The following is a 23,630-nucleotide window of genomic DNA, read 5'->3' as shown; positions in this document are numbered from 1 at the left end:
ATGTTCATCCCAGACTCATCCACATTCTGCCACACCCTCAAGAAAGCAAGTAACACTTGGTTGCCAGCAATAGGAAATGGTCTAAATGCTGTAGCCTCAGTAACCATGAGATACATGTCAATGAATTTTAGGAAACTCCAAGTAAACAGTCTACATAAAATTGTGGCAGCAGTATCTCTGACTGTTATTGAATGGAGAATCAATTCGCACAGAATCATTTACCATAAAAAATGCTACAACACAAATCTTATCAAATTATTCTTAAAATTTAATTCAGCTAGGGCAGATCTGCCTATAAACTTCTGCGAAAGTGATTAAATCAGTACTTATCCATATTCTTGCTGTGTTGTTGGATATCTGTGTATGGACAATTATTTTGCTATAGAAGTCTCTTCTATTGATTTTTCTTAAATTATTTCTTTACTATAATCAGTTATCTTTACTGCATAATAGGGCCCAAAGAGGGACTTGAACAAAATTAGTAATGAAAATACTAAAATAAAAGCCTATATCATTAATTTGGGTCACTGTGGCATGTAGAAAAGCTTCTGCAAATTAATCCAAAAGAAAACTTACTCTTGCTCATGTGCGGTCACTATAGGACTGATACTACTGATCCAGAGCAGACCTCCAAGTGATTCAATCATCTGTTCTTCAAAACTGCAAGTCTACCACAAGTCGATGGCTTCTCGTAGGCTCTCCCCATCTCCATATGAGTGAAGAGAGAAAAGAAGATATAGCTGGATATGCTGTTAGGGGTAATGTTCAAACAAGAAAGTAATGTACAAATATTACTTTAAATCCCATCCCATCAAGAAACTGCTGAGACCTCTAATTCTCATGATGATACCTTTGGGAGCTGTAGGGCATCTTGAAAACATTGCTGCGTGTCACAGTAGCTCTCTAACAGCATGCGAATGGAAGTGTTGTATTGCAAGAATATCACAAGAAATAATCCACGTAGTTGATAATTTCCATTTCACAAACAATTTGTTACCCAGATACAATTGTTGCTGTGGAGATTCCATAAGCTTAAATTTGGGATGATACAGTAATTTTAGAGATGCATTTCAAACATCAGCTAAGGGAACTCACTGGAATACTGAGACATAAATATATCTGCATGGAAATCAGGGGAAATAGGGAATTAGTCTTAACTGGCACTGTATTTAAAAACACAAAACAAAAATTGGAAAACTTTGTACAAATATAGACACTTTTACCCAGGATGCAGGGGACTAATCAAGTTTCTTGTGATGAAAATTTTCTCTTTATTATCATTATTGCCTATTATTTGTATTGTGATATGCCTTCAGGCCCTGAACTAGAAGCCAGGTTCCATTATAATGGATATTGAGCATGTAATGAAAAGACAGCCTCCCCCTCCAAAGCATTCTTGAGCTAAATTTATGTCTATATTGAAGTCAGAAGACAGAAGTGACTACATGTAGCATGGAGATATTGGAGTCAGTTTTAAGTTAGGCAGCTTGGTAACCTAGCCCCAGGAACACGGGCTCAGTGAGGACTAATTACCCTTCCTTCTTGGCAGATTTTGCAAAGGTGGCAGGGAAAAAAGCAAAAAGCCAATCTGGAGGGGAAGAAAAAAGACTAAAGAGCAGGGAAAGTTAGTAACGTCATCAGATTTTGCATGTAAACAAATGGCTTAGCAGCACATATGGGGTAGAAGGAAGGGAAGGTTAGAGGTAAATATAGAGTTTGGAGTTACACCCAGTCTAATGGCAAAATCCCTGCTGGAGGGTAGCTGTGCAAATTAGCCTGCCATCTTCGCTGTACACAGGATGCTTCTGGTGGAGGAACATGCAGCTAGCATCCCTCGATGCCACTAGGGATTAATTGAGCATAATGTCTTTTGGAAAGTAACAGCATTTTCTTGGAAGGCAACAAGGGAAAACTGATAGTTTTGCTGTGTAACTGAGTTTCATAATGAAATGTTGCCATACGGTGAATCCTTGTTGCCTCATTACTCTTAAACCTTTATTAAAAAAAGCTTTTTAATTGTATTACTTAATTGTTTAATTTGGGGATCTTACTGCACAATTCCATACCAGATCTATATTTGGCCTCTCCTAGATGAGACACCATAGTACTTAGAAGTCAGGAATATGAAAGTTAAGGTTGAATGGACCATTTTCCCTCCTTTCTGCAAACACTTTGTGACACAGTCTAATTATATTGCCCATTACTGTTTCTCTGTTTTGACATTTTGCAGATCCTCAAATAAAGCAGTTAACCTGTGATATTGATGTGCCCATAAGTCCAAAGCCATAACATGTTGTTCTGTAGTTTTCTTCAAGATCTAAAAATCAGAGGATGCTTGAATAAAACTTTTTTTAAGGTAATTTAAGGAAATTTTTAAGGTAACAAGCTGCAATCTTACCTAGTCTTAGGAAAAAGTCTGTGGCTAAAAGGTTAAAAAAAGGAATTTTCAACTCAGCATGAATGGTAACTCATTTTCAAATGCTTATAAATGGCTTATTTGACAATGGGTAGTTTTAAAGTTAGGTACACATCGACAGTATTTTTTAAATTTAAGTTGTCAGCCTTTTGTATTTGACTGCTAGAATAAGAAGTTTCAACAAGTTTTAGTTGCGCTTGATTTTTTTTTAATGGGGAAAAGTATCCACTCAAACTTATTTGAATGTATACTGACTGAAAAATTTGAATCATCACATCTGGAAATGAGATGAAGCATGGAGAATTCAGCCTTGTTTCAAAAGGTGAAGAGCATCTTAAAATCATGAGTTATAAAGAAAAGGGATCTGCATATTTACAGCAACTGTTCTATAATGTCAGTATTTTGTCTTCTACTAAATTTCCTTGTGATTTCTGTTGTGAAGCTTTTGACTTATGCACCTCTGACTAATGTACCTTTCACAGGACCGGGCACTCCCAAGCTGTAAGACACTTCACAGGGAAAATATACATTGGTAACAGGAACAAAAATGATAGTATAACAAGCTCCAATCTTTTCAGGCCCTCCAGGAAAATTTTGGGTGAACACATCAGGAGAAATCTTAGTGCCACTGACACAGATGAAAACCCTGTTGTTGCATTTCGTGAGCCTAGAAGTTCATATGGGAATACCACAGTGTATGCAGGTGCCTAAGAAATGACAGCCTTGTTGTTCTAGGTAAGGGTCAGCTGTCTGTTCTGTATCTCCTTCAATACTGATACCACTGCTGACTTGAAAATCCATTCATTCAGCAGTTGTTCTCAGGCTACTTCTGTAATTCACCACAAAGTAGGAAAATTGCCTGGCTTGAGTCCTTCTGATATCACTTGGTGAAGCAAAGAGGACAGGAGAGAGGGAAACAAAGAGAAAGCAATTTTGGTAAGAAAGGAAATTCACCATTAATCTCTATACCCATTTCTTCTTTTGTATCCAAGTAAAATAAAAAAAAAATTCTTCATATTTACTGGAACCAATTTACCTCTTTCAAAGTTCTTTTACAATTACTATAGATTTGTATAGACTAGCTTTACCAGTCCTAGTTACTAGCATGGTACTTATGCCCTGGTTGTCCATTAATTGCTACCTCCTTTCATTAAATAAGCAAAGACACAACCTTTCTACATCAACAGAAATGTTTCTGTAGTTGTACTATGAGACTGTGGAAGTCAACCTGACCTAAGCCAATAGGTTTCCTCAAAGAAGTTTCTTTCTTTTTTTTGTAAATTAATAATGGGTGGAGGGGCATATCTTTCTGATATAAGAGGTATTTACCCATATATAGCACAGGAGTTGATAATAATGAGGAACTTTTCAAGTCTGTTTACTGTACTGTTTCTGAGTGGCTTACAACAAGTAATTAAACCATTGGCCTTACAACATCCTTTTATATGAAGTGTCCTCAGTGAACAAAATTACACACTTATTTTTTAGTGTTTCTCAGATGCATTAATTCTCTCCTATCAATCTTGTTTAGTATTAGCATTATTGTAGTTCTTAGTATTCCCAGTCATGGACACCACTGTGATAGATGGGGTAGAAAATACAGAACAAAATACAGAAACTCATTCTGTAAAAGCTTGAAAGCAATATAGAAATTCACTCTCATTGAGCTTGAAAGCTAGGCGTAAGATAGGTGACAACAGTCAAAGAGGCAGATAATTGAGGGCATATCAGAACCAGGCAATACTGGTCAGTATTGTAGGTAGTGTGCACAAGGGGCTAAAGAGTAGCTATAAATTGCTGTACCAACTGACTGCTCAAGGTAAACAAATATGGTTTCAGTAATAACTGATGTTCAAATAGAAAATAAATAGCAAGCATATGAGCATTATAAGGCTCTAATTCCATAAAGGGTTCAGGTAATCCCATGATGGACAGCTCAGCTTTGCACGGATAGCCACCCTGATGGACACCAGCACCCTCACTGAACCTAATGGAAATTACCTGGAATCTGTCTAGGTGTCCTCAGTGCTGGCCTGTGCGAGTGAAATGTTTTTTTTTTCATTTTCTGCTACTGGAGCTGCTCAATGGAATTATAGCCTTTTGTACTCGCACACTTTCCTTTTATTTATGTGTAATACCAACTCCGCCCCACTACGTACTACACATGCTTCCTTTGACACCAGTATGTCTGTACCTTGGGCTCTTAAAAACTTCCCACTAGTAAGCTCATATCTCCCAACCCTTGATGGTTCAGACAAAGAGTCTATTATGACTCTGCTCTCTTTTGTGCTTGGTGGACTCGCTATTCTATACGAAGTCGTACCTAAACTACAGGTTTTTTTTCACAGGGGGTGGATGTTGAACAGAGCATCCCATAAATTATGCAGTGCCTCTTTTTAGAAACATGAAGAGGAGAGCTCTGTGAAACATTTATAAGGGAACCTTGTATCATAGAAAACCTGCATTGTATGAGATTTCAGGCAACTCTGAGATTTGTGAACATCTCTGAGAAGTTTTCACATCAGCCTGCAAGGTTCAGGCAAACTTTCAGCAGTGTGTAAGAAGGTTCCCCCTTGCCAGCAAGTCTGTAGGAAACCTCAGTGCCCAGAGGACCTCCTCAAGCAACATGCAAATAAGTTTCTCTCTACTTCTTGGCCATCCCTGGTGGAGAGAGGGCTTCAAACATAGTTATCAAGCTGTTTTCTTGCAGAAGGATAGAAATGGAAATCCTGAGGTGTGTCCATGCTGCCTAACTTTTGCCACCTGACAATTAATGGAGGAAGACAGTCTCTCTTCAGGGGTGATCTGAAGCAGTAGCCATTAACAAGCACAAACAGCTGAATAAGTACGTGGCTAAATTTGGATAGTGTTAATACCTCACACCATATGTTTCAGACTTCCTTCCCCATGGAAATAGTGATAAATAAACTCCTGCCCGCCATTCCTTGTGGAGGTAACATGAAATGTTAAAATACTAGGTGGGGGGTGGCAGAGAATGGGAGAGAGCTGTGAGTTAATTAACTGGCATGTCTATGAGAGCTGTGCCTGGAGGCCACTGCCAGGACCGGCAACTCCGTGTGCAGAGCACTGTACAAACACATAGGAAGAAATAGCCGTCAGCCCAAAGAATCTGCTGTCCAAATAGACAAGAAAGATGAGAAGAACAGAGAAACGTGGAAGGGTATGCTATTTCTGAGATTTGCTTCAGTCATCTAATCCCATACTTAGTAAATCCTGAGGAAAAAACCAAACAACGCTTTAATTCAGCCAGAGCCCTCAGCAGATACCCTTCAGTGCAACCTTCCAAAATTTTTCCGACACCCGGCAGGCAGCAAGCTCTTTTAATGAGAGGATGTTGACTACCTCATCTATGTTTCCTAGTTCCCAGACTACACAGTTATCAGTTAGCCTGGCATAAATTGTAATTCTGACATCAGTGCTACCACTGATTACCATTTCACAGCTAGCAAAGAAGCCTAAATTGCCAATAATAGTTGTGAAAGACTTAGTGAATGAAGAGTAGAAGGCAGGCAGAGAGATGCAGTGAGGAATTATACAAACTATAAATTGCCTAATTTTATCATTTTACATATTCCTTTTCTGCTAAAAGTGGGATATTATACAAAACAGGCCAAAATGAGGTATCCAAATTGACTTAATCTGTGGTAAAATAGTAGGTGCACAGGAATTAATAGTACAGTAATCAAAATAAAACATCTTAAAAGAAAAAATATGAATTAAAAGGCTTTTAGCTTTTAAGAAAGGGAATCCCATTGTATAATTAGATCATGAACTAAGGCCTTTCACCGCTGCAAATTCATACTGTGCACTATTTAAGTGCTACCTCTTGATTCTCCTACTGCAGCTTCTAATAGCAAACCCTGTTCTGCTTTTCTTTGTGCAAACCCAATCACATCACATCAAATTATACAACTAATTAACACAAACTCCTTAAAAAATTGCATATTATTTTGGCAAGCCAAATTAACGTCAGTCCCCTGAAACCATGTTTAGTAATTCCCACTGACTGTAGTAACGCCTACTACTGAGAGAAGGGCTAATCAACTACAGGCTCTCCTGCTGATGAGCTGAACCAAGTAACCAGATGTTTCTGCCTTCTAGGCTAATGAAAATGTCATGCATGTTTTTCTCTCCACCTAGATGAAGAACTAATTCCTCCATGGCCATGGTCTAGGTAGCTCTCATTTGTCCAGTGCTGCATCCGACAGGTCCTGCTAGTTAATCCTGAGCAGGCAGGTACAGCCTTGCTAAAGATGCTCTGGTTTGAACCAGCTAACCCAGCCCATCAAGGCAGCCTGCTGCCTACGGCTTCCTCATGCAGGATATGGAGAGCAAAGGGAAAGCTGATGAACGTCACTGTGGAAAAAACATATTTCCATCATATTGTACTGTATATAAAAGCTGGGCAAAGTATGTTTTTTGTGTATTGGTAAGAGGTCCCATCGGCATTAAATTACTTAATGAGATGTCTATTGCAATTAAAAGAGGCATAACATTTATATTAACATTTTAAAGCTTGCTTATTTCAGGAGTGTCAGTTTACATGAGTCTAAATAGGCAATAATGAACATGATGAAGTATTCCATATTAAAACTGAGTACTGTGTAACTGTCTAGTAAAATCTTAATATTAAACTATACTGTATAACTTACAGGGCAGTATAAAAGCTTCACATTTAGATTTATCTGATCTTGAATCTCAAATAATGGACTTACGATTAAATATGAATACAAATGAAAAAAATGCATTTGCATGTAATCTTACAAAATACATTTACATGATACATTTATTTAAAAAGCTTACAGTATACTTTGATGGATGATACAGTCATTTTCAGAAACAGTAAGCCATAATTTAAAGATACTGTGTAATTATTTAACAGCAATATTTTCTAAGTTCAGCTGACTTGTACCTTTCATGCTAGATGGTGGTGCTAGATTAAAAAACAGTGTATCAGTAGGACCCTACTATCCCAGATTCTTACCTGGTGCAGAAAAAGATATGTGGTACATTTAAAATGCTACTTAAGGAGGAAGGGAATTAAGTCTATTCATACAGCTTTGGTTTGAGAAATGCATTGAATGTGTTAATCTCAGGCTCCACCCCCAGCACCTAAGTATATTCTTTATTTTGTTTTCCAATAAATCTGCAGTAGTATATATAGACTGTAAGCAGAAGTTAGTCTTTTTATATTTTAAATTTTCTTAACATGCTCATTGCTGTATTAACATCTGTTCTGAAACTCCCACCACCACAGCAAGGAGGCATCAATTAACATCAGTTTGGAAGTGACAGATATTCAGTCAAGGAGGAATAAAACTCTACAGCAATTTTTGCCAGCAAAATCTCATCATGTGTGCAAAGATGCAGTCTACTGGTAGCACCAGTTCGATATTTGAGGGGATGGATCACTGAAAGAATGAGGTTTGCCTCTCATGAAAGGAGACATGCATGAGCCCTTAATTCTAAATTCAAAGATAAGGCCACTGAACTGAGAGTGACCTGGCTCTGGTCCCAGAAAGTTGTTTCACTGGATTTAGTTTCTACAGCAGAAAAATCTTGCAGCGTGAAAGGCAGTCTTTCAGACAGCTAGACTCACTTGCCAGTGAAAGAAATACTGGAATATTGAAATTTACCCAGGACACCGTGGGTTGCTAGAGCAGACTATGGACTACCTGACACCCGGTCATCCTGTATCACTTGATGTGCAAGCTAGTAGTTACGAAAACAGTGGAGGTTTCTGGCTGGATTTCAGGACTGGCTCCAAGAACAGTGGGGTTGAAAAACCCTGCTATTTGATCATCGAAAAGGTACGATGTTGTGCAAAGATCCATGTCCAAGAAGTGAGAGAACAGCCTTGGGCCATCTTGGCAACTGTACAGTTCTTCCAGCAGCTTCCTTTGCTTTCACATGCTACGACTTTACAAACTAGAGTGTCATTGAGAAACTAGTGGAAAATGAAGAGTGAAAAATAATGTATGCACTGTTAGTATATTGCCCTCCTTGACAAACAAGAAATATTCTTAAAAAGCAAAGAGAGAGAGAGATAGAGAGTGAAACTAAACAAAAAGCAGTTTTTTTGGAAGACAAATGAATATTTCAGTTGGAAACTAATTAGAGATTTTAGGAGTATGGAAATTTTCAGTGAAAATGTTTCCCTTTCAAAAAGGAAACTGCTGGTCTTCTTTCAGTGAGGAAAAGGTTACTTTTATAAAGTATTTTCTATTGATCTTATCAACATCTCTGTGATGGAATGACAAGAATTGAACAAACGCTGCTGAACTGTGAAGAACTTTGGCTTAGGTCCAATAATTTTGGGGCCAAGAGCAGCTGTCAGGAAGAGTGAGGGACTTTTATAGGAGAGCCAATGGTTGCATGAAATACACTAATAGTAGTTATTCCAGTGGTGAAGGCAGTTTTTCAATATAAAAGAAAGATTCAGAGTAAAAGAAAAAATACATATATATATACAGATAGAGAGTGAGAAAGAGGAACCGTCTAATATTATCAGACAGTTTTGGAAACAGGGGAAATTAAGTATGTATTTGGAGAGGGTATAATTGAATATTCTTCATTGTCTAGTGGATTCCACAAAATGAAGGAGATTTTGTTTCCTTACAGAAGCATTTCCCTATACACTGGTTTGTGCCAAAAAGAAAGAGAGAAAAATCACTTTGAACAGTTCAAATTAAAAGTAATAATCCTGGACAAAAGACTATAATGGAAATCACAGGATCACACCAACATAACTTTGTCCCAAACACTTTTTAGTCAGTAAAGGGTCATTGGAGCCTCATGTATCCTGGTCTGCAGTTCTTGATTTTCAGTTTATGGAAGGTTGGAGAAGGAATAACAAAATTTGGTCCTAAACACATCCATGAGAACCAGGTTTATCCTGGCACAGCTGTGTTCTGAATAAAACCTTCAGTTACCGCAGTATGTAACAGTCATGCAAGCATGTTCCCATGGGGCTTTTGGGTAAAGTCTGGAGAAAAAACGTGGGGGTGATCCGTCCCACTGCAGAACTGGGAATGAAATCAGACTTCTAAGCTATAGGTGTTCGTTCACGTGTTGCTAGCTTCTCTCTGACCAACTTTCTATCATTCTCGTATTCACCAGTTTCATAAACTTTTCTGTGAGGCTACTTGCCTGGGCAGTAAAAATAGATAAAGGCCTATTCACATCAAAAATAATATAGAGGAAGGACAACAGCTGAGAAAAACAGTTCTTGGAGAAAGAGCAAAATGATCCAGGATATCTGTTACTTCCTGAAAAGTCTCACAAGTTTATCCATCATGCTGAATGTCTTCTAGCATGAAGGAATCCTGTGGCATTCGGGATCACAGGAATGTTAAGTTGTATCACACTGGAAGTCCATTTGGTCCACTGTCCTGTGAACAGTGATCAAAGCCACACACTTCAAAGGAAGGTGCAATGAAGTATGAACAAGACACGGAAATATCCAGCTTTTGATTCTTCTTTCTTATTCCAGACAACCAGTGAATGGCTTATGCTTTGTAGCTAGAGAATTTCTGCCTCTTCTAGCTTTTAAATTTTTTTAGTATCATTGTGTACCTTCTTTTGGTATACAAAAATCTTTCCATTTAATTTCAATATAATTGAGATAAAGTGTAATCTTATGGTATGAATTTCTCCCCATTTTATTGATATTGTGTGATTAACTTTCCATATTCATATTCACCTATCTTAGTGGATAAAATACACTTTTTGGCAGTCCAGTAGCCTTTGAAAGACTTAGGTGAAGAAGTTATAACAATCTGTTCAAAGAATTTCGTCCCCTTTGCTCTTTGCAGTGCAAAAGTTTCAAAGGTCAGTTCAGATAGACTGCACACTGCAGCAGTGTTCGTTATTTAAACTCATGGATACACTTCTCATGCAGGCAAATTTTAGCATATGAGCAGCTTTTAAGATATATTTGCTGTGTACGTATGTTTATTCCTTAATAATTGAGCAAGAGGATGAAGACTCTGCTGGAGAAGGTAGTTGCTAGGAAGGGATCATCAGTACCCTGAGAAAGCCAGGAAGTATTTTGACAGACTTGACAGTAGGGTAATTCCTTCCCTTTCTTCAGCTATTCCAAGGATAACAAGCTGTGGTGGATTTCTTCAAGGAGGAAGAAAAATCTTTCTGCTTTGGGCACACAAGCTTCACTAAACTTTTTGGAGGAAAATATTTCTCCCTTCTATGCTCACACTGCAGCTGAGGATAAAAAAAGAAATAATACTTGCCTGACAAAGCCTTCAGACCATCCTTCTGGAGAGTTCTTATTTGATTGCGAGAATACAAGAAAGTTTAAGTATTAAATGCACCTGAATTTAAAAATTGTTTTCAGTTTCAATTGTGTGGATGGCATTGACAGACATACAGTGTTTTTCTTACATGGGGATGAGACCAGATACTGTCCTGACTTGTGCAGCACTGGAATGTTGAATTTTTTGAGCAGATTGGGATAAGGTTTGTTAGGGGTTTGCAAATTTTTGGAAAGGAGAAATCTGTAATCTGACAGTGATTACTGATTTTTTTATGACGTATGATTGGGGCTTGAAAAAGAGCTATATTCACTCCTTTGAGTTTAGCAGATGTATCAAGTGTGAACAAGGGCGCAAATCAAAAGCCATGGAAGAAGTCAGATTTTGGACTGGGGAGTATACCATAAAAATAATAACAAAGGGAATTGAAAAGCCACTGAAATAAAAGACTGTGATCCAGTTTAGGTCCACACATGGTAATGCATTATTGAACAGTTATTTCTCCCAGTTAATCATTAAATGCACTCCTACAGTCTTAAAAACTAATGTGAAGAACACTTTTTGGACAGAGAAGAAAAGTACACACAATGGATATTTGAGTAAGAAGCATGTGAACCAACAAAATAACAGCTCTCTGTTCTGTATAGCTCTATATTCCCTTACAACTAGGTTGTTTCATTACTAATTCCAGAGCATTAGTAAGTATTGTGTTATTCTGTACAGCTTGTTGTAGAGAAACAATTCAATAAATGAAAAGTCTGAATTCTAAGTATTATTATTATTTTTGTTCAGATTTGCTTTGTGGTGTAAGATTCTTTTGATTGCTTCAGACCTACAACAATCCCCTGTTGTTTATCATAAATAACAAGTTGTTTTATTTCTCTGGGCTTGCAAGTTTCATTTTCTTCTGTTGCTATAATTTCTATTCATTTTTAACATGAACACATTTTCCTACAGAAGTGGTCTTATATCTAACTGTACCTTGTGATTTGTTGGCTGTGAAAAACATTCTAGTTGATGAGAAAAGGGTGAAAATCATTCCACCCCCTCACCAGAGTGAACTGAACTTTCTAAGGATATATTTTTGTCCCTTTTTGAAAGGGGATAGGTAATGCTCTCATTTCTGGCTGCCCCCTTGCTAGACATCTTTCTATATTGAATTCGGAAACAAGTTAGTGGTGGTGCCATTAACTTTATTTCCCACAGAATTCTTATTGTATCAACTTGATCCAGCACTGCCATAAAGGAATATTGTCTTTGTACAAAAAGTGCTATTTGAAACAGTATAGTTGGTGTTGATTTGCCCAGGATCACCAGTTTTGCAAAATCCTTGAAAACTTTGAAAACTTCAGATCTTCTGATCTGATCAGAAGAATATTATGGGTGAGGAGAGGGAATTATGGCCTCCATGATAATAACTTATCTCATATTTATATCTATCTTTCTTCTTTAGTGAGAGCTTTGCATATTTTCCATGCTGAAGGTTGAATAACAGGGCTTTCTGACACCAATACTGTAATTTTTAACCGTGGTCTTTTAGCCACTTCTTTAAATATCAGAACCCTTTAGAGCCCATAGTCAGGGATTCACTGGTTTTATGAAAATAGACAGGCTGGATCACACTGGTCGTCTGTCCACTCTGCCACTCTGCACTAACACAAGAGAGTACATGTGATTTACTTCAATGAACTCCTACTCCCACAGTTTCCCCGTGTTCCCCCTTGCAATCTTTAACAAAGATGGGATCAGTCATTTCGGTCTTCATTGGAGTGGGAAAAACGTGCTGAGAGATACTATAAGAAGACCAGAGCATGTCTTGCTGTCTAACAAACTGATAAATCTGCATAACCAATTTATACAGTTTCTCTAACTGTACAGGAAAATGAGGTACAGCTAATAGCATGCCCCTGATAAGAGTCTATTGACATTTTAACTGCTGAAGACCCATTTTAAACCTGCAGAATCTAAATCTGCTGGGGGCAGGGGAGATGAAGTGTTACATCTGCCATTTCTTGTGGTCAGGAATCTCTCTTCCACAACCACAGGGGCAGCCACATGCGACAGGCGAGGGTTTCCCACTGATGGGGCTAATCCATCAAACAACTGAGTGCTTCGTATTGAAGGCACATAGTTTCTTCAGGAGCTCAAAGGAAGCACTCAGCATTTCACATGTCATAGCAAACACTCCCACTGCATCCCCAGATCGCCTTTGCCCACCTCATATTCCCGTACTTCTTTTATTTTTTGGAACATCTGTCCTCTTCTGCTTTTTTCCCTACAAGGCAAATATGTTTTAGTCTCCGCCACATTATCAACGTGCAAGCAAGCAAGGTAACACTACAGGTCTTCTTGTGTACTCAGCAACCCCCATTTCCTTGACAATGTCCCTTTGAACCACGTATAATGGCTGTCTAGGATTCCTCTTCTTCAGTGCTGATTATTTCTTCAGCATTTCCTGATCCATCAGTCTTCACTGGCATGCCTCTCAACAAAATCTGTCAGGCATCCTTCCTGCTTCCAGAGCAGAATTCATTCATGTTTAACTTCACATGCCCATTTTCTTTTATTTAGTTTTCTGTGCTCTTTCTCCTTTGAGCTGTTTTAACACTGATATCTCTCCATTATATGCTCTCTTAGATCCCCCGACACTCCCTCCACCTTGTGTGTGAATACAGAATCACAGAATCACAGAATCATATAGGTTGGAAAAGACCTTTAAGATCATCGAGTCCAACCATAAACCTAACACTGCCAAAACAACCACTACACCATGTCCCTAAGCACCTCATCCAAACGTCTTTTAAATACCTCCAGGGACGGCGACTCAACCACTTCCCTGGGCAGCCTGTTCCAATGCTTGATAACCCTCTCGGTGAAGAAAAATTTCCCAATATCCAGTCTAAACCTCCCCTGGCGCAACTTGAGGCCATTTCCTCTTGTCCTATCACTTGTTACCTGGGGGAAGAGACCGACCCCCACCTCTCTACAACCTCCTTTCAGGCAGTTGTAGAGAGCAATAAGGTCTCCCCTCAGCCTCCTTTTCTCCAGGCTAAACGATCCCAGCTCCCTCAGCCGCTCCTCATAAGACTTCTGCTCCAGACCCTTCACCAGCTTCGTTGCCCTTCTCTGGACACACTCCAGCACCTCAATATCCCTCTTGTAGTGAGGGGCCCAAAACTGAACACAGTATTCGAGGTGCGGCCTCACCAGTGCCGAGTACAGGGGCACAATCACTTCCCTAGTCCTGCTGGCCACCCTATTTTTGATACAAGCCAGGATGCCATTGGCTTTCTTGGCCACCTGGGCACACTGCTGGCTCATATTCAGGCGGCTGTCAACAAACACCCCCAGGTCCTTCTCTGCCAGGCAGCTTTCCAGCCACTCTTCCCCAAGCCTGTAGCGTTGCATGGGGTTGCTGTGGCCCAGGTGCAGGACCTTGCACTTGGCCTTGTTAAACCTCATACAATTGACCTCGGCCCATTGATCCAGCCTGTCCAGGTCCCTCTGCAGAGCCTGCCTACCCTCAAGCAGATCAACACTCCCACACAACTTGGTGTCATCTGCAAACTTACTGAGAGTACACTCCATCCCCTCATCCAGATCATTGATAAAGATGTTAAACAGAACTGGCCCCAACACCGAGCCCTGGGGAACACCGCTTGTGACCGGCCGCCAACCGGAGTAAACTCCATTCACCACCACTCTTTGGGCCCGGCCGTCCAGCCAGTTCTTTACCCAGCGAAGAGTACACCCGTCCAAACCATGAGCAGCCAGTTTCTCCAGGAGAATGCTGTGGGAAACCGTGTCGAAGGCTTTACTGAAGTCTAGATAGACAACATCCACAGCCTTTCCCTCATCCACTAGGCGGGTCACCTTGTCATAGAAGGAGATCAGGTTGGTCAAGCAGGACCTGCCTTTCCTGAACCCATGCTGGCTGGGCTTGATCCCTTGGTTATTCTCTACATGCCGTGTTATAGCACTCAGGATGATCTGCTCCATCAGCTTCCCCGGCACCGAGGTCAGGCTGACAGGCCTGTAGTTCCCCAGCTATACACCCTGACTCTTTTCCTGATTCCCTTCTCTCTTTATCTACCCCTTTTTTCTTACCTTTGGATAATTTTGTCTACAAACATAAAGGTAGCTATCAGTTCTGTTTTGGGCCATCATTGTGGTTTAACCCCAGCTGGCAACTAAGCCCCACACAGCCACTTGCTCACTCCCCACCAGTGGGATGAGGGAGAGAATCAGAAGAGTAAAGGTGAGAAAACTCGTGGATTCACATAAAGACAGTTTAATAGGTAAAGCAAAAGCCGCACGTGCAAGCAAAGCAAAACAAGGAATTCATTCACTGCTTCCCATGGGCAGGCAGGTGCTCAGCCATCTCCAGGGAAGCAGGGCTCCATCACGTGTAACGGTGACTGGGGAAGACAAACGCCATCACTCTGAACATCTCTCCCTTCTTCTTCCCCCAGCTTTATGCTGAGCATGATGCCGTATGGTATGGAATATCCCTTTGGTCAGTTGGGGTCAGCTGTCCCAGCTGTGCCCCCTCCCAGCTTCTTGCGCACCCCCAGCCTACTCGCTGGTGGGGTGGGGTGTGAAGCAGAAAAGGCCTTGACTCTGTGTAAGCACTGCTCAGCAATAACGGAAACATCCCTGTATTATCAACACTGTTTTGGTCACAAATCCAAAACATAGCCCTGTACTAGCTACTATGAAGAAAATTAACTGTATCCCAGCCAAAACCAGGACAGCCATATAGATACTTGGTTTTGCCAAATTTGCCTTCTGTCCAAACAAACCCCTCACCTTTACTGGCTAACATATTCTTGTGGATGTCCAGCCATGAGCTCAAGTTCAGGAGAGCCAGAGCAGAACAGCCAAATGTCCCTTAACCTTTTTTCCTGTCCGTTACCACACATGTAATGCTTATTGTCCTTGGTGACTCACACCTATTCCTGACATCTCACACCAGGCCACACCTGAATTTTGCTGACTCTCTGCAATGCGGGTCTAAGATGCATCCTTCTCTCTGTCTCCATCACTTACCTACAACTCACCTTAACTTTTATCTGGAGAACTGCATTTTTTTTCCTTTCAAGGACTGACAGCTGCTGTTGTTTCCTGCTTATGTCTGTTGAAAAGTCAACATCAATAACCATTTTCCAAGCTCATGAGATCATTGCCTCAAATCCCTTTACTGGGTTTTGTTTTCCCGTCACACTGAACATTATGTTTCTCATCTTCTTGACTTAACTTATCAATACTTCATGGTGTTGTTCCTGTTGGAGTCTCTGGCAGACATTCACCATCTACTGGTTAAAGTTCAGATGGGATGTCAGTAGTGTCCTCCTCCTTTGGGAGATCACCCTCACCAACAATTCTAAAAGCCACCTCATTATCTTCTTTCAAATCTTTAAATCTCTCCATCTGTCAGTGACTGCTTGGGACCTAAGGAGAGCTTTGTCCTGCTTATGTAGATGTCTTCATCTGAACTAGTTTTCTGTTATCTTCAGTGGAAAATAATACACGTTTTATGGTGTAACTCATCTGACTTATTTCAGGTATCTACTGCAAGGTGAGATGAATCTCACTTTACAAGTGATTATTCTTTCTTACTGACTGCCAGGGGAACACAGAAAAAACAGCTCAGATGCAGATGATTTTGCAGCTATTCCAACTAACCTACGTATTTATCTAACGATGGGTAGATATAGACTATATCTATAGTCTCTATACACCTATAGACTGAAACACCTAAATTTAGGTGCCTAGGGTGTAGGTGTCTACATGTGAGGTGGGTGTCTAAGTTCTCATTATATCAATGGCGATCTAGTTAGTAGAGTTGATGGAGCCTGAACAATTCAGCTGAGCATATGTCTGCACCAGAATGAGCTGAATCACTCTCTAACGTCTTCTAAATGGATCTTCATGGACTACAACAGGAGCCCACATGTCAACATCTGTATGTAGACTTAGATGTCTTTACCTTAAACTGAACCCCATCTGAGCTGAATCCAAATCCTTCCACAAGACTGTGGTATGTTTACGTTCAGATAACTAACCGTCTAGCTGGTAGGTTACTGGCCTATACTTTGTTTCATATTGCTGGCAAATGAAGCTACCATTATTACCTCAGTTTACTGTAACATTGGATCAGCAGACTCAGGTAATGGAACTGCCTCTACTAAATCATCAGTTGTTTCTTTGGTCTTGATGACTTGGGACTATTTGCAGTATAAAAATCTTAAATAGATGAGCTTTCATGCAGACAGAGTACTTTTACTGACTCATGAGGGCAAATGCAACACTGTTTGGGAACACTGCAAACAATGACTTGTCTTCCTGGGAGTAGCATCCCAGACAGATGTAATTAACTTGAGTTTGAAACTGACTTTTTCTCTAAGAAGGAAAAAATGGTCATTAAACTGAATGGTGCACCACTTTTCCCTCTTGTGTGAACCTAAACAAACTTTTCTCTAAGAAAAGCATATTAAATCCTAATGTTAGCTAATCCAACATCCCCCGTTGCACACAAAAGAAATGCTATTGCCACCCACACTTCTGGAGACTATTTCATAAAGGATCTCCTCTCTTAAAACAAGGGACATTTTTATCCTTTCTTTCTTGATTCCCCTGCTTACATCTGGCATGACCTCCCATAATTTCCAGGATGTAGATCTAGGTGTCTAACAACATCAAAAAAAGAACCATTTAGAGAGAAATACATCAAATTCAAGTATCTTTTCCTTTGGACAAACCATATCTTTAAATCAACTCGTGAAGAAGTTACCACCTCTTTCCTGCGTCATATGCAGTAAGATCATAGCGTCATATTTAATTATTTTTCCCAAACAAGCACGATACGCAGTCACGAGCTTGAAAATTGCAGTCCTTCAATTACGTGTTTCTTTCCTAAACTTTTCCCCTTTGCCAGCTTCTTTAACTAGGCCATATTATTTCTCCAGTCCTGCTGGATTTCAGGGGCCATCATTGATACTCTTTTGATGAAAAAAGGGGTTTTTTTTTGTCTCTGGGGTTCTCTGCTTCAGTCTTTGGAGGAGGAGCTTCCAGTTCAGAAAACTCACCTTGTTTAAAGCAGAAAGCTGCCACTTGGCAATGTAATCCTTGCATCTTCTTTGGTGGTGGTGGGAAGGGGTTGGCTGTGGAGCAGGGTGTACCTGTGTGCTCAGCAGTCAGCCCCTGCTTTATCTGCACTAATACTGTTGTTCTTTAGAGGCGAAAGGAAAGGAGTTCGAAAAGTTATCATAATACCTTTACAATGGGTCTTTTGTAACCCAAAAAGTAACATGTACACATCAGAGGATAGTAGGGATACTGTATGCTTTACTACAGCTGGTGAGACTTACTCTGCCTGTAAGAGTTTTGCTGGTTTTAGCAGCAGTCCAGGACCCTATAATTCCTCAGAAATGCGACGTTAAGAATAGACAAATAGAAAAATAGGGTGGTGGGTTACAAGTAGAGTATGTTTAGAGCTTGACTTTAGCTGACATTATATATCCTTGCCCTTTTACTACATATTGCTCACGAGGCCTGAATAATATTTCAGCTATATATTGTAGATGTTGCATGAAACTTCTGCTGCGTGGACACATGCACACACTCCCCCCTTACCCCCACCTCATGCACACAGATGCATACAAAAGTAATACCATAGTTGTTCATGTCTTACAACAATCCATACATGGAAGTCTGCATAGCAGAAAAACCATGTGTCTGTATTAGTGGATAGTTAAGGCTAGCTTAACTTGGATGTCCTGGTTTCAGCTGGGGTAGAGTTAATTTTCTTCCTAGTAGCTGGTATAGTGCTGTGTTTTGGATTTAGGATGAGAATAATGTTGATAACACACTGATGTGTTAGTTGTTGTTAAGTAGTGCTTACACTAGTCAAGGACTTTTCAGCTTCCCATGCTCTGCCAAGTGAACAAGAAGCTGGGAGGGGGCACTGCCAGGGCAGCTGACCCCAACTGGCCAAAGGGCTTTTCCATACCACATGGCGTCATGCTCAGTATATATACTGGGGGGAGTTGGCTGGGGGGCAGTGATCACTCCTCGGGGACTGGCTGGGCATCGGTTGGTGGGTGGTGAGTTGTTCCATCACTTGTTTTTTTTTGTTTTTCCCTAGGTTTTGTTCCTCTTTCTCTCCCTTGTTATTTTCCTTTTCATTACAAATTATATTATTATTATTATTATTATTATTATTATTATTATTATTATTATATTCCAATTATTAAACTGTTTTTATCTCAGCCCACAAGTTTTCTTACTTGTGCTTTTCCGATTCTCTCCCCCATCCCACCGGGAGAGGGGAGGGTGAGCAAGCGGCTGTATGGTGCTTAGTTGCCGACTGGGGTTAAACCACGATGTTGGGTATTTTCCGTGTACCCTGAACTATGGGATATAGACATGATCTGCTTAGTTTTGGGTCTGTTGTAGGTCTCATGAAATGAATGGCAAAATTCCTACTAAATTAGGTGATTCATGTTCATAGGAAGAGGAAGTTGTATGGGCATTTTGCAAAAACACATATATATACACATTCTACATTGTAAAATGTCACCTAAATATTCTCTACTCCATCACTTGAAGTAATTTTCTTCACAAATCTGGAGAAATTCCTCCTCATAAGTTAAAAATAAAACTGGTGTGAATTGTACTTTTCTAAAGACAAAAAAAGAAGTTAAAAAGCACCCCCTTACAAGGGTGTACGTGTGTGCGTGCATGTGTGTGTGCGCATGCGTGCGTGTGTTTGTTCATATTTTTAAAAGAACTTTATTTTTATGCCTCCTTTATCTCAGCAGACTGTCCAGCGTGGGATGAAAACATTGTCATATGCACATAAGACATGGGGAAAATGCATCCAGCTGGCCTGCGTTTTCTCATCTGTTACAGATTTAAGATCTTTAGCTCCACAACATTTCGAATTTCTCAAAACCTGAAAACCAGAGAGCGAGAACCATGCACAGGAGAAAATCTCCTTTCATCACACTGGGATTATTTTTCTATCCCAGGTGCTCGAGCCTGGGCTTTCTCTTAGTCTAATTGATAACTGGCGGGCTCCTCCCCTTAACCCGCTGACTTTTGTGCGTTCCTTTCCCGGGCGACTACTGTTTCACTGTTCTACCTCATTCACTTATGGTTGACCTGGAGCTCCTGGGTTAAGCTTCCCCACTGGTATTCAACCTTGGACCTTATTATTGTTCTACTCGTCTGACCTCCGATACACTAAATTCTAACAAGGTGATCTGAAAAAAATCACTCATTTTTTCTGTGTGGTTTCATGGCTCGTCTTTTTACAGCTCTCGGCTGATGTTCTTTTCTCCACTTCAGACCACCAAGTGCTCTGCTTTAGTTTGTCAATTTATAGTGCTGTCATGGTTTCAAATGCTGAGACCATTGTGTAGAATATACTCTCCTGACCTCTGAAACAACTTTCTGTATTTCAATTGTTAACTCATTAGGGTTTGGAAGAACAGCTGAAAAGAGAATGGCCTTTTTCCCACAATTGCTTCCAATGAGCTGCTTGAAGAGTCATCACAATCCAGGATTAAGAGAAATCAAGAGGATGCTGCTAAAAATAAGCTCCGGTTATTTTGTGTTCTTGCCTAAAGGAAACAAACAAAAACCCTCAATCCCAAATGATACGGATGCTCTTCATCAGTTCACCACTAAGATGCAAGATCAGTAAAGCTAGTAATGAAAAGATTGTCTTCTGATTTGGATAATTCAAGTTCTTTGCCAAAGTATGCCAAAATATAGACAAAATATGCTCTTTAGCATCATTTTTATATTTCACTACTTTTACTGTCCACAGGCAATCCTTTGTTTGCACTGGTTCTTTGTGTTTGGATCCTGGGCCTTGACCTGCCTTCTCCCAGTCAAGTTTTTCTAATAAGTACTGTTTCAACTCCTCCTCTTTCAAAATATCTTGGGAAGAGAGAGGAAGAGGAATAGACAAGTGAATGGAAAGTACCACCAGATTTTATCCTGAAGTCAGCTCCCTCTCGAGACAACAAGAGTGCAGTCATAATCATGTTTATTAAAAAAAAAAAAATCCTTGCCTTCCTTCTTTTCCATTTAAGTGGAGAAATCATCTTGCTCACTGAGCAAATAGAGAGGTGCTTCTGCCATTTAGGGACAGATTTATAGCATTAGCAAAAAGTTCATTATTTTCATATGCTGAATTTTCAGATTAATGCACAACATCTTGTTTCTGAGGTTTCTCTCTGTAGCAAAGACTGAGCCACCAGTTTCTGAATGGTAAAAATAGCCTATGGTTTTGCCGTTTTAAATCATTTAGTGTGGTTTAGAACTTAACAGTTCTAAATATGTAACATCTAGTTACACATGCACAATTTTTTTTGAAACAAAATGTTTTGAATGATTTTTCTATCTTTTCTCCAGCATCACAGGTGTTTAGCTCTACCACAGACTTTGATATCAACAGAAAAAATTAACTTTTTGGACCTCATGGGAACTATGTTGAGCCTTTAACAAAACACTTCATTTTGAGAGACTACTTGGTACAGCATTCTCCCAGGTAGCACTAATCATGGCTGCACAGTTTTCTGATAACATGAAATACTTGAATACATCCATCGTTTTTGTGTAAGAGAGTGGTAATAACAACAGCTTGCATTCTTGTAGGTCTCATCATCAAGGGTTTCAGAGTACTTTGCAAACACTAATTTAAACTTCACAGTTTCCCAGAGGACCAGGCTGACTTGGGTGTATCTCTACTGATTTAAATTAGCATGATATGTGAATGACCTTTTTCCTCTCCATCCTATAATACCCTTTTTACAGATGGGTAAATTGAGGTATTGGCTAGCAAGTGTCTTACCCAAAGCCACAGATTAAGTCAGTACAAGCAATGCAATTGGTATCTGATATCTACTCTTCAGCCCTCTAAATCACTTGCTAATTCTTTCATCATGCTTGATGATTTAACTTTTAACAGTTTTGTTCAGTATAAGTCCACCTGCTTCAAAAGACTCTCTTTTCAAATGTGTATATAAATGATATTAGCATAAGGTTTAAATAATAAAAAAACCCAGAAGTTAGTGACTATTTTAACAGAATTAAATTGATGGTATAAAGTGGAAGGAATATAATCATTGTGGAGTTGATACTGCCTAAAAACAATGGATGCATTTGATTGCCTATGTCAAACACCATTAGACTTTTTACTTTAATAAAACAGTAAAGCCAATACTATACAGCAGCTTAAATCAATTTCCCTAGAATGATATTACAGCTGCCAGATCTTCCAAAGTTGTAGAATATTTCTTTTCTGAAGAGGTAAGGAGCTCTCAAATCTTATTGTTCCATTTAAAAAATATATGTTTGCATGGATGATAAAATGATATCAGAAAGCAATTTGTGTTAGTGTTTGTACAAGCAATTGCAAAAAAAAAAAAAAAGCTGGCTGATTGTGTTGCTGTGCTTCTTCTGCATCATTGTTTTTAACAGATGGTTTGCTATTATGACTGCCTTTACTTCAACAAGACTTTATAACCTTGGAAGTTTTTTTTTTTGTTTGTTTGTTTGTTTGCTTGCTTTTTTGCTTGGAGTTGTAGTGCACCATTCGTATTTTAAAAGTTTATGTGGGTTACTTTGCTAGTGCTTTGAATCTCAGTTAAATTCTGGTCTCTTATGGTGCTGGGATAGTAAATCTGTGCTTGATCTGGACCCAAACGTATTTTGATTGTAAATAGAAAGTCTTCTTTTATGAGGATGTTCACTTCACAGCTTGAGCAGTGTAATTTTTATACAGGTCTCAGCAATCAATAAAAAAGCCACAGGAGGAATGATTTATCTTGTTGGTTACAGAGACTGTCACCGAGAGAAATTGTAAAAGATCAATTTACACAACCTGGTGTGAGAACGTTATTGATATAACACGGCTGATCAGTTTCTGGTAGTCTATGGGCAGACGACGAGGAGACAGCCCTGCCCTCGGATAGGGCCACTCACCAAGATCTTAATAGACTCGCTGGTCCATAAAATGGACACGAAGCCAATGAAGGGCGAGATTCTACGTGCTCATGGTGCACTGACTGGCCTGCAGGAAAATGGATTGGCTCAGCTCCGATTAGTTAGTTAAGCAGTGTCATGCATCCTCTTTTTTTTTGTCATGTTTTTTTTTTTTTTCTCCCCCCCCACTGTGAGAACTGTTCACTTGGAGGCTCACTGCCTTAATTACAAAGGGCCCTTTTAACTACAGGTCACAGGAGTTGGCTCACTTGACAGGAAATAAGGAAACAAGCTACCTTCCTGGAAAAAAAAAAAAGAAAATCAAACTTCCACTCTTCAAATTAGTTAAATGAAGCTTATCAGCACTTGTTAGTTGATCCTTTGACAGTCTGTTAATTGCAGCTGGTACATTAAGTTATGTTATAACCAGCAGGACATATGATTAAAAAATAAATAAATCTACGGATATACCACATGGCATGTGTTGGTGGAGAAAACAAAGTAAGAACAATGTTGATCTCTGCTGTAAATATCACAGCACAAAAGACATTTATAGGATATTTTCTTTCTTATTCTGTAGAATTAAATTGTATTCTAACTGAAGGGGCTTCTTTGGATCAGATAAGAGCTTCTCTATACAATCAGATTAGAAACGTTCTCATTGTGTCTTCTTAATAAAACCCAACATTGGCTACTCTGTAAATATAAGCACTCTGTACCTATGGATGTTATACATACAGCTTTTAACATAGTGTTCCTGACATATACTCTCCATTATATTCTTTTATTTACAGACAATAATTTCTCACTGTTATTACTGGAGGGAAAAAAATGAACATTAGCAGCATTAAGAAACCCTGCGGCAGTTGTTTCTCCTTTGTAGGAAGTGACTCTACTGTATAACTGCTAGCAAAATAAAGGATCCA

The sequence above is a fragment of the Mycteria americana genome, chromosome 1, assembly GCF_035582795.1.
Source record: "Mycteria americana isolate JAX WOST 10 ecotype Jacksonville Zoo and Gardens chromosome 1, USCA_MyAme_1.0, whole genome shotgun sequence".
Taxonomy (NCBI): domain Eukaryota; kingdom Metazoa; phylum Chordata; class Aves; order Ciconiiformes; family Ciconiidae; genus Mycteria; species Mycteria americana.
The sequence above is the reverse complement of the archived record's forward strand: the minus strand, read 5'-3'. Positions refer to the sequence as shown.